Source organism: Saccopteryx bilineata, chromosome X (assembly GCF_036850765.1).
Source record: "Saccopteryx bilineata isolate mSacBil1 chromosome X, mSacBil1_pri_phased_curated, whole genome shotgun sequence".
In the NCBI taxonomy this organism is placed as follows: domain Eukaryota; kingdom Metazoa; phylum Chordata; class Mammalia; order Chiroptera; family Emballonuridae; genus Saccopteryx; species Saccopteryx bilineata.
The window spans coordinates 89,443,342-89,453,055 of record NC_089502.1 but is presented as its reverse complement, the minus strand read 5'-3'; the positions used below and the strand labels follow the sequence as shown (position 1 = coordinate 89,453,055).

At 46.9% G+C, this 9,714-nt stretch overlaps 1 pseudogene; it reads right to left on the bottom strand.

Annotated features, from left to right (window-relative positions):
* Nucleotides 1–5,927: 5,927 nt before the first annotated feature.
* LOC136317395 (N-terminal EF-hand calcium-binding protein 3-like) lies at nucleotides 5,928–7,002 on the bottom strand (annotated as a pseudogene).
* Nucleotides 7,003–9,714: the final 2,712 nt, after the last annotated feature.

Sequence of the window (9,714 nt, the reverse complement as noted above, 5' to 3'; positions counted from 1 at the left end):
CTTGAGAATTTTTTCTTTGCTGTTTGTTTGTGTCAATTTCATTATGATATGCCTTGGAGTAGGTTTGTTGGGGTTAAGAAAACTCGGAGTTCTGTTTGCTTCTTGAACTTGAGGCTTTAGTTCTTTCCACAGGCTTGGGAAGTTCTCATCTATTATTTGTTTGAGTATGTTCTCCATTCCATTTTCTCTCTCTTCTCCCTCTGATATACCTATTATTCTTATGTTATTCTTTTTGATGGAGTCAGATAATTCTTGTAGGGCTATCTCATTTTTTTTTTAATTTTTGAGTCTCTTTCTTCTTCTCTCTGTTGTGCCTCAAGTTGCTTGTCTTCTATTTCACTAATCCTCTCTTCTATCTGACCTGTTCTATTAGCTAAGCTTGTTATTTCGTTTTTCAGCTCGTGAATTGAGTTTTTCATCTCTGTTTGATTTGTTTTTATAGTTTCAATTTCCTTGGACATATATTCTTTGTGTTCATGGAGTTGTTTTCTGAGCTCCCTAAATTGCCTTTCTGTGTTTTCTTGTATATCTCGGAGGATTTTTAGTATTTCTATCTTGAATTCTCTGTCATTTAGCTCCAAGGTTTCCAATACATTAAATTTTTTCTCCATAGATTTTTCCTCATCTAGCTGTGTTACCTCTCTTTCTTTTGTATCCATGATATTCGATTTTCTCTTCCTTAATGGCATCTGAGGGTGGTTTTGCTGATAGTATTAATGAGATTTAATAAAGAATAAAAAGTTAAAAAAAATAACAATAAAAAAATAAAAAATCGAAAAGAGTTGTTTTTTTTTTAAAAAAATTAATAATGAAATAAAGAAAAATAAAATAAAAATTAAAAAAAGGAAATTATTTCCCCCCTCCTTTTTTCCTCTCCTCTCCTCTCCCCTCTTTTTTGAAAAAATCTTGTGGTGGACTGTGAATTATAACAAACAATGCCTGTGATGGAGGGCCTGAATTGGGGAAAAGTAATAAAGGGGCAAAAAAAAAAAAAAAGGAAAGAAAAAAGAAAAAAAAGAGCGTATGGACCCACAAAAAGCAAATAAGGAAAAAATTTGGGTCAAGAATAAAATGATTTGCTTTTAGGTGTTGGTTGTCTAAGAGTTATGATGAGAGGAATAAGAGGAAAACGGAAAAATGGGGGGACAAATTAAAAAATTACTATTGTATTTAGTGGAACAAGAACTAGATAATATGGAGAGCCAGGGATGAGAGCACTGCTAGTGAGTTAAAAAGGTGAAGTAAAAACCCCCCAAAATGCCACAAACATAGGTTTGAGTCCCAGATAAGATAATTTGTTTGTTATTGAGGTTTGAATGAGAGGAGATGTAAAGGAGAAAGGAAGAAACTAATATAGAGGGAGAAAAGAAAGAGAGAGAGAGAAAAAAAGAGGGAACCACTAAAAGAAGAAAAAAGAAAGGAGAGAGAGAGAGAGAGAGAGAGTTAAGGGTTTTGGAGTGCAACCCTCATAGAGAGAAAGGAAGAGAAGAGAAAAGATAATGGGAGATGTAACACTTATGGGTAGTGTAGTTCAAGGAGAGGAGAGAGTAAGACCGGTAGAGAGTTAATCGGCCAAATTGGAGGAGGAAAAAAAAGTCTCAAGAATGAAGATAAGAGAAACAAACGAACAAATATAATAAAATGGGATAGGTTATAAAGTCTGCAGATTATTCTTGATTTTGAGAGGTTATCTTCTTGCTTTTTCTTTTCTCTCCCTCTTCCTGGTCGGTGACTCTGTACCCCGGGTTCTGCCCCTTTGGCACGCTCAGGTAGAGGTTTGCAGTTGATAAGTCTCTATGGCAATGTCATGTATTGTGCTTTAGTCTCGTTGGCAGTCGAAGCTCAATAGCATTTATAGGCTCCGACAGTGAGAGAGTCCGTGTTCCTGGAGCCTTTCTCCTAGTCTTTCCTTCCTTAATTAATAGCCTGATAATCCAGCTATGGGGTTGCTGCTGCCTCTGCCTGGATAGTAAGAGGCTCAAAGAGCTGGCAACTCCCCACTCTATTTCCACTCAGCACAGGGCTCTGGGTAAGGCTCAGTCAGTCAGAGCTGCTAGCATAATCAGGCGGGCTTTCTGCCCACTCAAAGACCTCTGGCTCTGCCACTCTATCCGGTAACACAAGTGGGTGCCCACTTCCGGGGTGCTTGGAGGAAACTCTCACTCACTGTCTGCGACCAGGATATCCGGCCAGCAGTCTCACGCTCTGAGTGAAACCCCCAACCGCAGGGAAAAGTTGTAGCGTTGGAATTGAGTCTCACTCCGTCCCCGTGCGCGGCTTTTGCAAGGCGCTGGGGCGGCTCGAGATTCCGCTTTGGCCCACACAAAGGCCCCTGACTCTGCCCCTCTGTGCGATAACACGGGCGCGCACTGCCGAGGCACTCGGAGGAATCGCTCACTCCTTCTCTGCGCGCGCAAACCAGGATATGAGGCCGGCCGTGGTTCCCTCTGAGTGAAACACCCTCCAGCACGGAAAATCTCCACCGTTGGAATTGAGTCTCGCTCCGTCCCCGTGCACGGCTTTTGCAAGGTGCTGGGGCGGCTCGAGATTCCGCTTTGGCCCACACAAAGGCCCCTGACTCTGCCCCTCTGTGCGATAACACGGGCGCGCACTGCCGAGGCACTCGGAGGAATCGCTCACTCCTTATCTGCGTGCGCAAACCAGGATATGAGGCCGGCCGCGGTTCCCTCTGAGTGAAACACCCTCCAGCACGGAAAATCTCCTCCGTTGGAATTAGTTCTCACTCCCTCCCGTGCGTGGCTTTCCCAGGAAGAAATTCTCGGCCACTAACTGCGCACCGACCAGGAGACCGGGTAAAATGGCCGCTCTGCTTTTCTTTCTTTGTTTGGGTTTGGCGCGAGTGTTAGCTTGTATTGCCCGGGTTGCCACAGGATCAGATTTTCCTCAGCTTGGATCTCTGTGCCACAGCCTGGTTCAGCCGTTTGTGCTGCGGCGGCCTGGATCTATTCACCCCCTTTGCCCGCCTCAGTTTCTATATTCACAGTTACCAGAGAAAGCCGCCCTGTTTAGGTTAGTGAGGAAGGAGGAGCATTTCTTACTCCCTATTTCCTTCGGGGTTTGGTTATATATTTAGCCAATTTTTCACTCAATCATACCTTTGGGTGTATTGCGAAGCATCTGGAAGCTCCAAGTATAGGTTTTTCTGTTTCTGGTTGAAGATCTTGTTGAGTTTTGGGGGAGATTTATTGGTATCGCTTCCTACCCCGCCATTACTCTCCATTTCTGATATTCTATTTGTCATTTCTGACTGATTTTTTTTTATTATTTCAATGTCCTTTTTTATATTTGCTATATCTTTATTTAGGTGTTCTTAATGACCATCTATTGTTTTCCTAAGTTCTTTGAGAATCCTAACAATCGTTATTTTAAACCAGGGGTCCCCTTACACAGGCGGCCAGTTCACTGTCCTTCAGACAATTGGAAGGCCAGAATATAAAAAAAAACCCCACCAAAACAACTATGAACAAATTCCTATGCACAGTGCATATATCTTATTTTAAAGTAAAAAAACAAAAACAAAATGGGAACAAATACAGTATTTCAAATGAAGAACACGTAAATTTAAATCAACAAGCTGACCAGTATTTCAATGGGTATTATCGGCCTGCTTTTGGCTAATGAGATGGTCAATGTCCAGTTACATATTTGTTATTGCTAGCCATAGCAAGTGATATGACGTGTTTCTGTAGCTATGACATGTGCGTCTCGCGTCACCGGAAGTAGTACTGTACGTGAGCGATGCTGTGCTTTGTGGCGCCGCCACATACAGTACTCCAGGAGCACTGGATGAGGATGCATCCTGTGCTCCTCTCACTGACCACCAATGAAAGAGGAACCTCTTCCAGAAGTGTGGCAGGGGCCGGATAAATGGCCTCAGGGGGCCGCATGTGGCCCACGGGCCTTAGTTTGGGAACCCCTGTTTTAAACTCTGCAACTGGTAATTTGGTTATATCGGACTAATTCAAGTCCTTTTCTGGGGATTTCTCTTGATTCATTTGTGTTGCATTTCTCTGCCTTCCCATTTTTTCTGTGTATAATAGGGGTCCCCAAACTACGGCCCGCGGGCCGCATGCGGCCCCCTGAGGCCATTTATCCGGCCCCCGCCGCACTTCCGAAAGGGGCACCTTTTTCAGTGGTGGTCAGTAAGAGGAGCACATTGACCATCATTAGCCAAAAGCAGGCCCATAGTTCCCATTGAAATACTGGTCATTTAGTTGATTTAAATTTACTTGTTCTTTATTTTAAATATTGTATTTGTTCCCATTTTTTTTTTACTTTAAAATAAGATATGTGCAGTGTGCATAGGGATTTGTTCATAGTTTTTGTTATAGTCCGGCCCTCCAACGGTCTGAGGGACAGTAAACTGGCTCCCTGTGTAAAAAGTTTGGGGACCCCTGGTGTATAAGAAAGTTTTGACACTGAAGTCCAATGAGTGTGGCCTCTGTGTTCTTTAGGTGTGGTTTGTCTGCAGGCCCACCATCCCCTCTGCCACTGCTGTCTAGGGCATTCAGGTATAGGCATTTTGGGTGCCAGCCTGCTGGGGCTGTCACTGCAGTTTACATCTCTCCTTCATGGGGTGAGGGGCTGTGATCACATGCTCAGGTCTATAAGCCTTAGCAGCCTTGGCCTTCTCCATGCCCCTGCGTGTTTGGTTATGCAGCATGCCCAGGCCACAGCCTCAGCACTGCAGACAGGGGTGAGTACCTTTGCTCAGCTGCTGGTTTCCGCCTGTTTCTAGGCTTTCACTCTGCCCCCGCAGGAGGAGCCCGCTCACGGTTCATCTGCAAGCCTCGGCTCTGTGGGCCTGTCAGGGTTTTGCACTCCTTCTCATTCACGGGTCTCCGCCTGTTCTGGGCTTTCACTCCACCCCTGTGGGAGGAGCTGGCTTACGCGTCGGTGCGCAAGCCTCGGTTCTCTGGGCCAGGCGAGGGTGTGCTCCTTTGCGCCCTTGCTCAGTGGCTGGTCTCCACCTCTTCTGGGGCTCCCGCCTTTCCCCCATAGGTACGAGTGCAGGCGGGCCCGTAGGTGGGGCAGGCCACATTAGCGTGGTCCCTGCACCCCTGCCGGGCAAGACTGAGCTCACACCCGGGCTTCAGTCATGGCTTGCTGGTTTTTGAGGTGACCACTGCCTTTATTGTCTTTCTGCTGAGGTCACAGGCTGGGGTTCAGAGGTATCTGGGGACAGCAGGTGACTCTAAACCCAAATTATTGCTACTTGGCAAGGTCACCTTGGGGCTTCCTACAGTGTCCTGAGTATGGATGGGCATGAACATGCAAATGGTATGCAAATGACATGCAAAACAACCCAGGATTTTTCAGATGTCTCTGGTGTAGTGGAGGGTGCTGGGAGAGTTGCAAGCCTGCCAGCCTGGAGGTGATGGGGACACTCAGATCCTTACCCCACACTGCAGTAGATCCAACCCAACCTCAGGGGTCGAGGTCCTGGGTGGGATTGCGGGTCCCTGAGCATCAACCCTGGTTCTGCTGATTGAGGAAGAGCAGAAGCTTGGCCCCCAGACAGCAGGAAGAAAGCAGGGTACCCACTAGGCAACCATACAGCCCGAGGTCCACCCACAGAGGAAGAGGATCTGCCCTGGGGCACACAGCAAGACAGAGGCAGAGGGGGTCGAAATCCATGCCTGAGGCCAGGCAGAGGCAAGAGTGTCTCAGAGATCAAAGCTACAAACAGTAAAATACACTGATAAAGAAAGAAACAGAAAGCAAGTGGCCCAGTCCCTGATACCTGGGCTGAGAGACTCTCCACCAGCTGGGCTGGGAGGCCCCGAGAGCCAGGCCCTAGGTCTAGGAGCAGTAGCATCCCTGTTCGTGGTGCTGACTTGACCAGTCCAGAAACTCCAGAAGGAGGCAGACAGGGCCCAAGGGTCCTTGGCTAATGCAGGTCAGGCTCAATTATTATTCATAATCCACCAGGAGGCTGGGAAGAACACAGTGGTGAGGGTGTCTGGAGCCTGCAGGTGGTCAATGAGGATGTGCTGGAAGGCCTTACTGCAGGTGAACTGCTGGTGCCTTCTCCAGGAGTCCTCATGCCACCAGAACTCATACAGGGTGAAGGAGGCATTGTCTAGCATCTTCTGGGCAGACACATGCAGGCAATGGCTCTGGGCCCCTGTGAAGTCCACATAGCAGCTCAGGTCCCAGTGGAAGTCCTGCAGTGCTCCTTCTGCCACCTGTACCTGCTTTTGGGCCAGGAGGATGTGCTAGTCAGGCCCCTTGGTAAGCACTTCTTCATGTAGGGGTTCCAGCCGGGGGGCCTTGTACTCGAGTTGGTCAATGAGCTTCTGGAGACGGTTGATCTGGAGCTTCCACTGCATCTCAGCCTCTGAACTCTGCCCTGTGTCAGAGGAGCCAGGAGCCCAGGTGGGTGACCGACTGATGCTCCACAAGGCCCTGCGCCTGGCCCACCAACTGCCACGGGGCCTGCTCTGCACCACCATTCTCTCTTCATGTGGCCATGGCCCCCGGGCCTGGGCCTCCAGGGTATCTGACACCCCTTCCAGTGAGCTCTGCAGGGCTTGTAGCTGGCTTATGGTTTCCCACAGCAGGAAGCGAGTCACAAACTGGTCCAGCTTGGAGGCCCGCTCATACTCCAACTTGGTGGTGTCCATTGCAGTGAGCACTGCATGGTTCAGGGACTCCAGTGCAGCCAGCACAGGCCGATAGACACCCAGGTGTACTGAGAAGTAGTCACACAGTTTCTCTGTTTCCAAGTCGTTGGTGGAATGTCCATCAATGCCTCTGAACAGCTCCGGCAGCTCCCCAGGACTGAGAACCCCGTCAGCAAAGTAGTTCTGGAACTCCTCAGATGAGAGCTTACCATCATCCTTCTTGTCTGCTCTGCAGAAGACATCCTGGAAGAGTGCATGTCCGGTAGACCCAGTGATTGGCGTGGGAGACCACGAGGGCTGGGGCGTGCGTGGGCTGCTGGATGAGGCACACAGTGAGCAGCCCCACGCAGGCCATTGTACCGCCACTCGCACAGCTCCGACTAGGTGGAGACTCTGGGCTCTAGATCCTGCCGCCGCTGCCAGGGACAAAACCATGCTTCCACGTTCTGCCACCACCCACCCTCCAGCAAGCCCTCAGCCATGTGAGTGGGGGTGCTGGAGCTCAGACCTAAACACTCCATATTGTAGTCTTGAAAGCTCCCTCCTTCTAAGCTACTCTGCTCTGAGTGCTGGGGGAGAGCTTGTTTGGCTGGTGTCCTGCTTCCCTTTGCTGGTATTGCTGTTTCCAGGGGAAATATTCGCTTCAGATTTGGGGAGTGACTCAGCTCAGGGATTAGGGTGGCTATCCCTCAAAGTGTTTTTCCCTGTGCCTCCTAGATTACCCTCTCTTCCTGCTGCTCTGGTCCTCTCCTCTCTTCCATACCCCAGAGCCCTGTGTGGGTGGTTGTGAGAGAGGTTTTCTGCACGATCCCTTTAAGAAGAATCCTGGGTCTGAGAAATCTGTCTCTTTCTCACCAACAGTATCTTGACTTGTTTTGCAGCTAAATACTGTCCACACACCTCTTCGAGGCTCTGAGGCTGCAGACTGGGCCTTTATTCCTGGTGTTCAGAACCCTCCCCTCTCTGCTAAACTCACTTCCTGCCAAGTGAGTCTCTCCAGGCCGGGGAGCTGGGCAGCCCTCTTCGCATTTCTACTTTTCCTACCAGTCTCAGTGTGGCTTCTTTGGTTTTCTGTTGTTAAAAGTCCTCTTAATTTAGTCCAAAGTTGGTTTTTCCAGATGATGGTTCTTAAAATTAAGTTGTAATCCACTTTGGTTCTGGGAGGTGGAAGTTGGTACGTCTGCCTACTCCATTACCATCTTGCCTCTTCCTTCAAGATGATTGTTCTTAAGTTAAGTTGCAATTCAATTTGGTCCTGGGAGGTATATCCCAGGAATGTTGGACTGTCTGCCTACTCTGTCGCTGCCATCTTTCCCTCCCTGAGAAGCATCAATTCTTTATTGCAGTTTTTTCATCTCCTTTGTTGTTCATTGATTGCTTTCTCATATTTGCTTTGACTGGGGGGCTGCAGCAATGTGAGTGACCCCTTGTTCAAGCTAGAGACATTGAGCTCAAGCCAGTGACCTTGGGCTTCATGCCAGTGATCTTTGGGCTCAATCCAGGAACCATGGGGTCATGTCTATGATCCCACACTCAAGCCAGCAACCCTGTGCTCAAGCTGGTGAGCTTGTGCTCAATTTCGATGAGCCTTTGCTCAGGCAAGTTACCTCATGGTTTTGAACCTGGACCCTCCACCATGTCCCAGTCCAATGCTCTATTCACTGCACCACTGCCTGGTCAGGGTTTATCAAATTAATTTTAATGATGGAACCTATTCTCAGGCTCATTCTAGTTCCTGAGATTACCTTGATGGGAACAGGAAAAGATATAAAATTCTCAGCACCATTACTTAGTGGGGCTTACAATTAAGCTGTGTTATCAGTTCACACTGGTGGCAGGAAATAAACCTATACACCATGTTGGCACAGTTAGTCAAGGTTTCTATCTAAATTTCCTTGAGTACCACTCCAATTATCCACCAGGAATAGAATTCTGACTTGAACCTCAGTCCTTAATGTTGAGCTCTTAGATACTCAGGGCAACTCTTAAAAAGTACCTTCCATTGGGCTATAGATTCTACTACTCTCATGCTTTCACTCTAGAATCACATACTGCTGTGAAAACACTGATGTTTTATTTCCTAGGACATTATAAATTTGAATGTTCAACTCTTCACATGCACTGAGCCTTTACCTGGGAAGCTGATTTAGGAAGGTATCTGGAGTCAAATACATAACTATCCAAGCTGGATTCACTTTAAATTTATAATCACTGACCTCAGGAGGCCCTCAGTCTGTCTAGCAACATCCTCAGTTCATTTTCCACTCACTCTCTCACTCAGACAACTGCTACACAATGTCACCTCCATTTAAACCATCAAAACTTCCTTTTAGGCCTGACCTGTGGTGGCGCAGTGGGATAAAGCATCGACCTGGAGCACTGAGGTTGCCGGTTCGAAACCTTGGGCTTGCCTGGTCAAGGCACATATGGGAGTTGATGCTTCCTGCTCCTCCCCCTTCTCTCTCTCTCTCTCTCTCTCTCTCTCTCTCTCTCTCCCTCTCTCTAAAAATCAATAAATAAAATATAAAAACAAAAGAAAAAAACCTTCCCTTTATATTCTTACTTTTCACTGGGAAAATAAAAGCAATCAGAAAGCTCTCAATATTTTATTTATCTAGCTACCTTTCATTATCTGTACTCATATAACCTGTCTTATTCCGATTTCTTTGCACTGTGTACACTTCTAACTAATGTTAATTTCTCCACAAGTACCTTTGATACCACTGACAGGCAGCACTCTAATCAGTCTCACCTCTCTTGAAACACAAACTTTCCTTTTCAAAGGAATTATTTCTGTCTGTCAGCAAACATGCCATAAAATCTTCTATCTTAAAAATACTAACAACACCTTGGATTTCATAGTTCCCTTCTGCTTCCTGAAGTATATTTCTGAAAAATTTTTTATACTTGCTATTTTCCCTTTTTCTTCTTATTCTCTTATAAATCCAATGCAGGCAAGTTCTAATTTCATCACTTTACTGAAATTTTTCTTGTCAAGTTTGCCAAGGATCTTTACTTTATCAAATCCTTGGACAGATCTTGTTCATCATCATACCCAATATTTCAG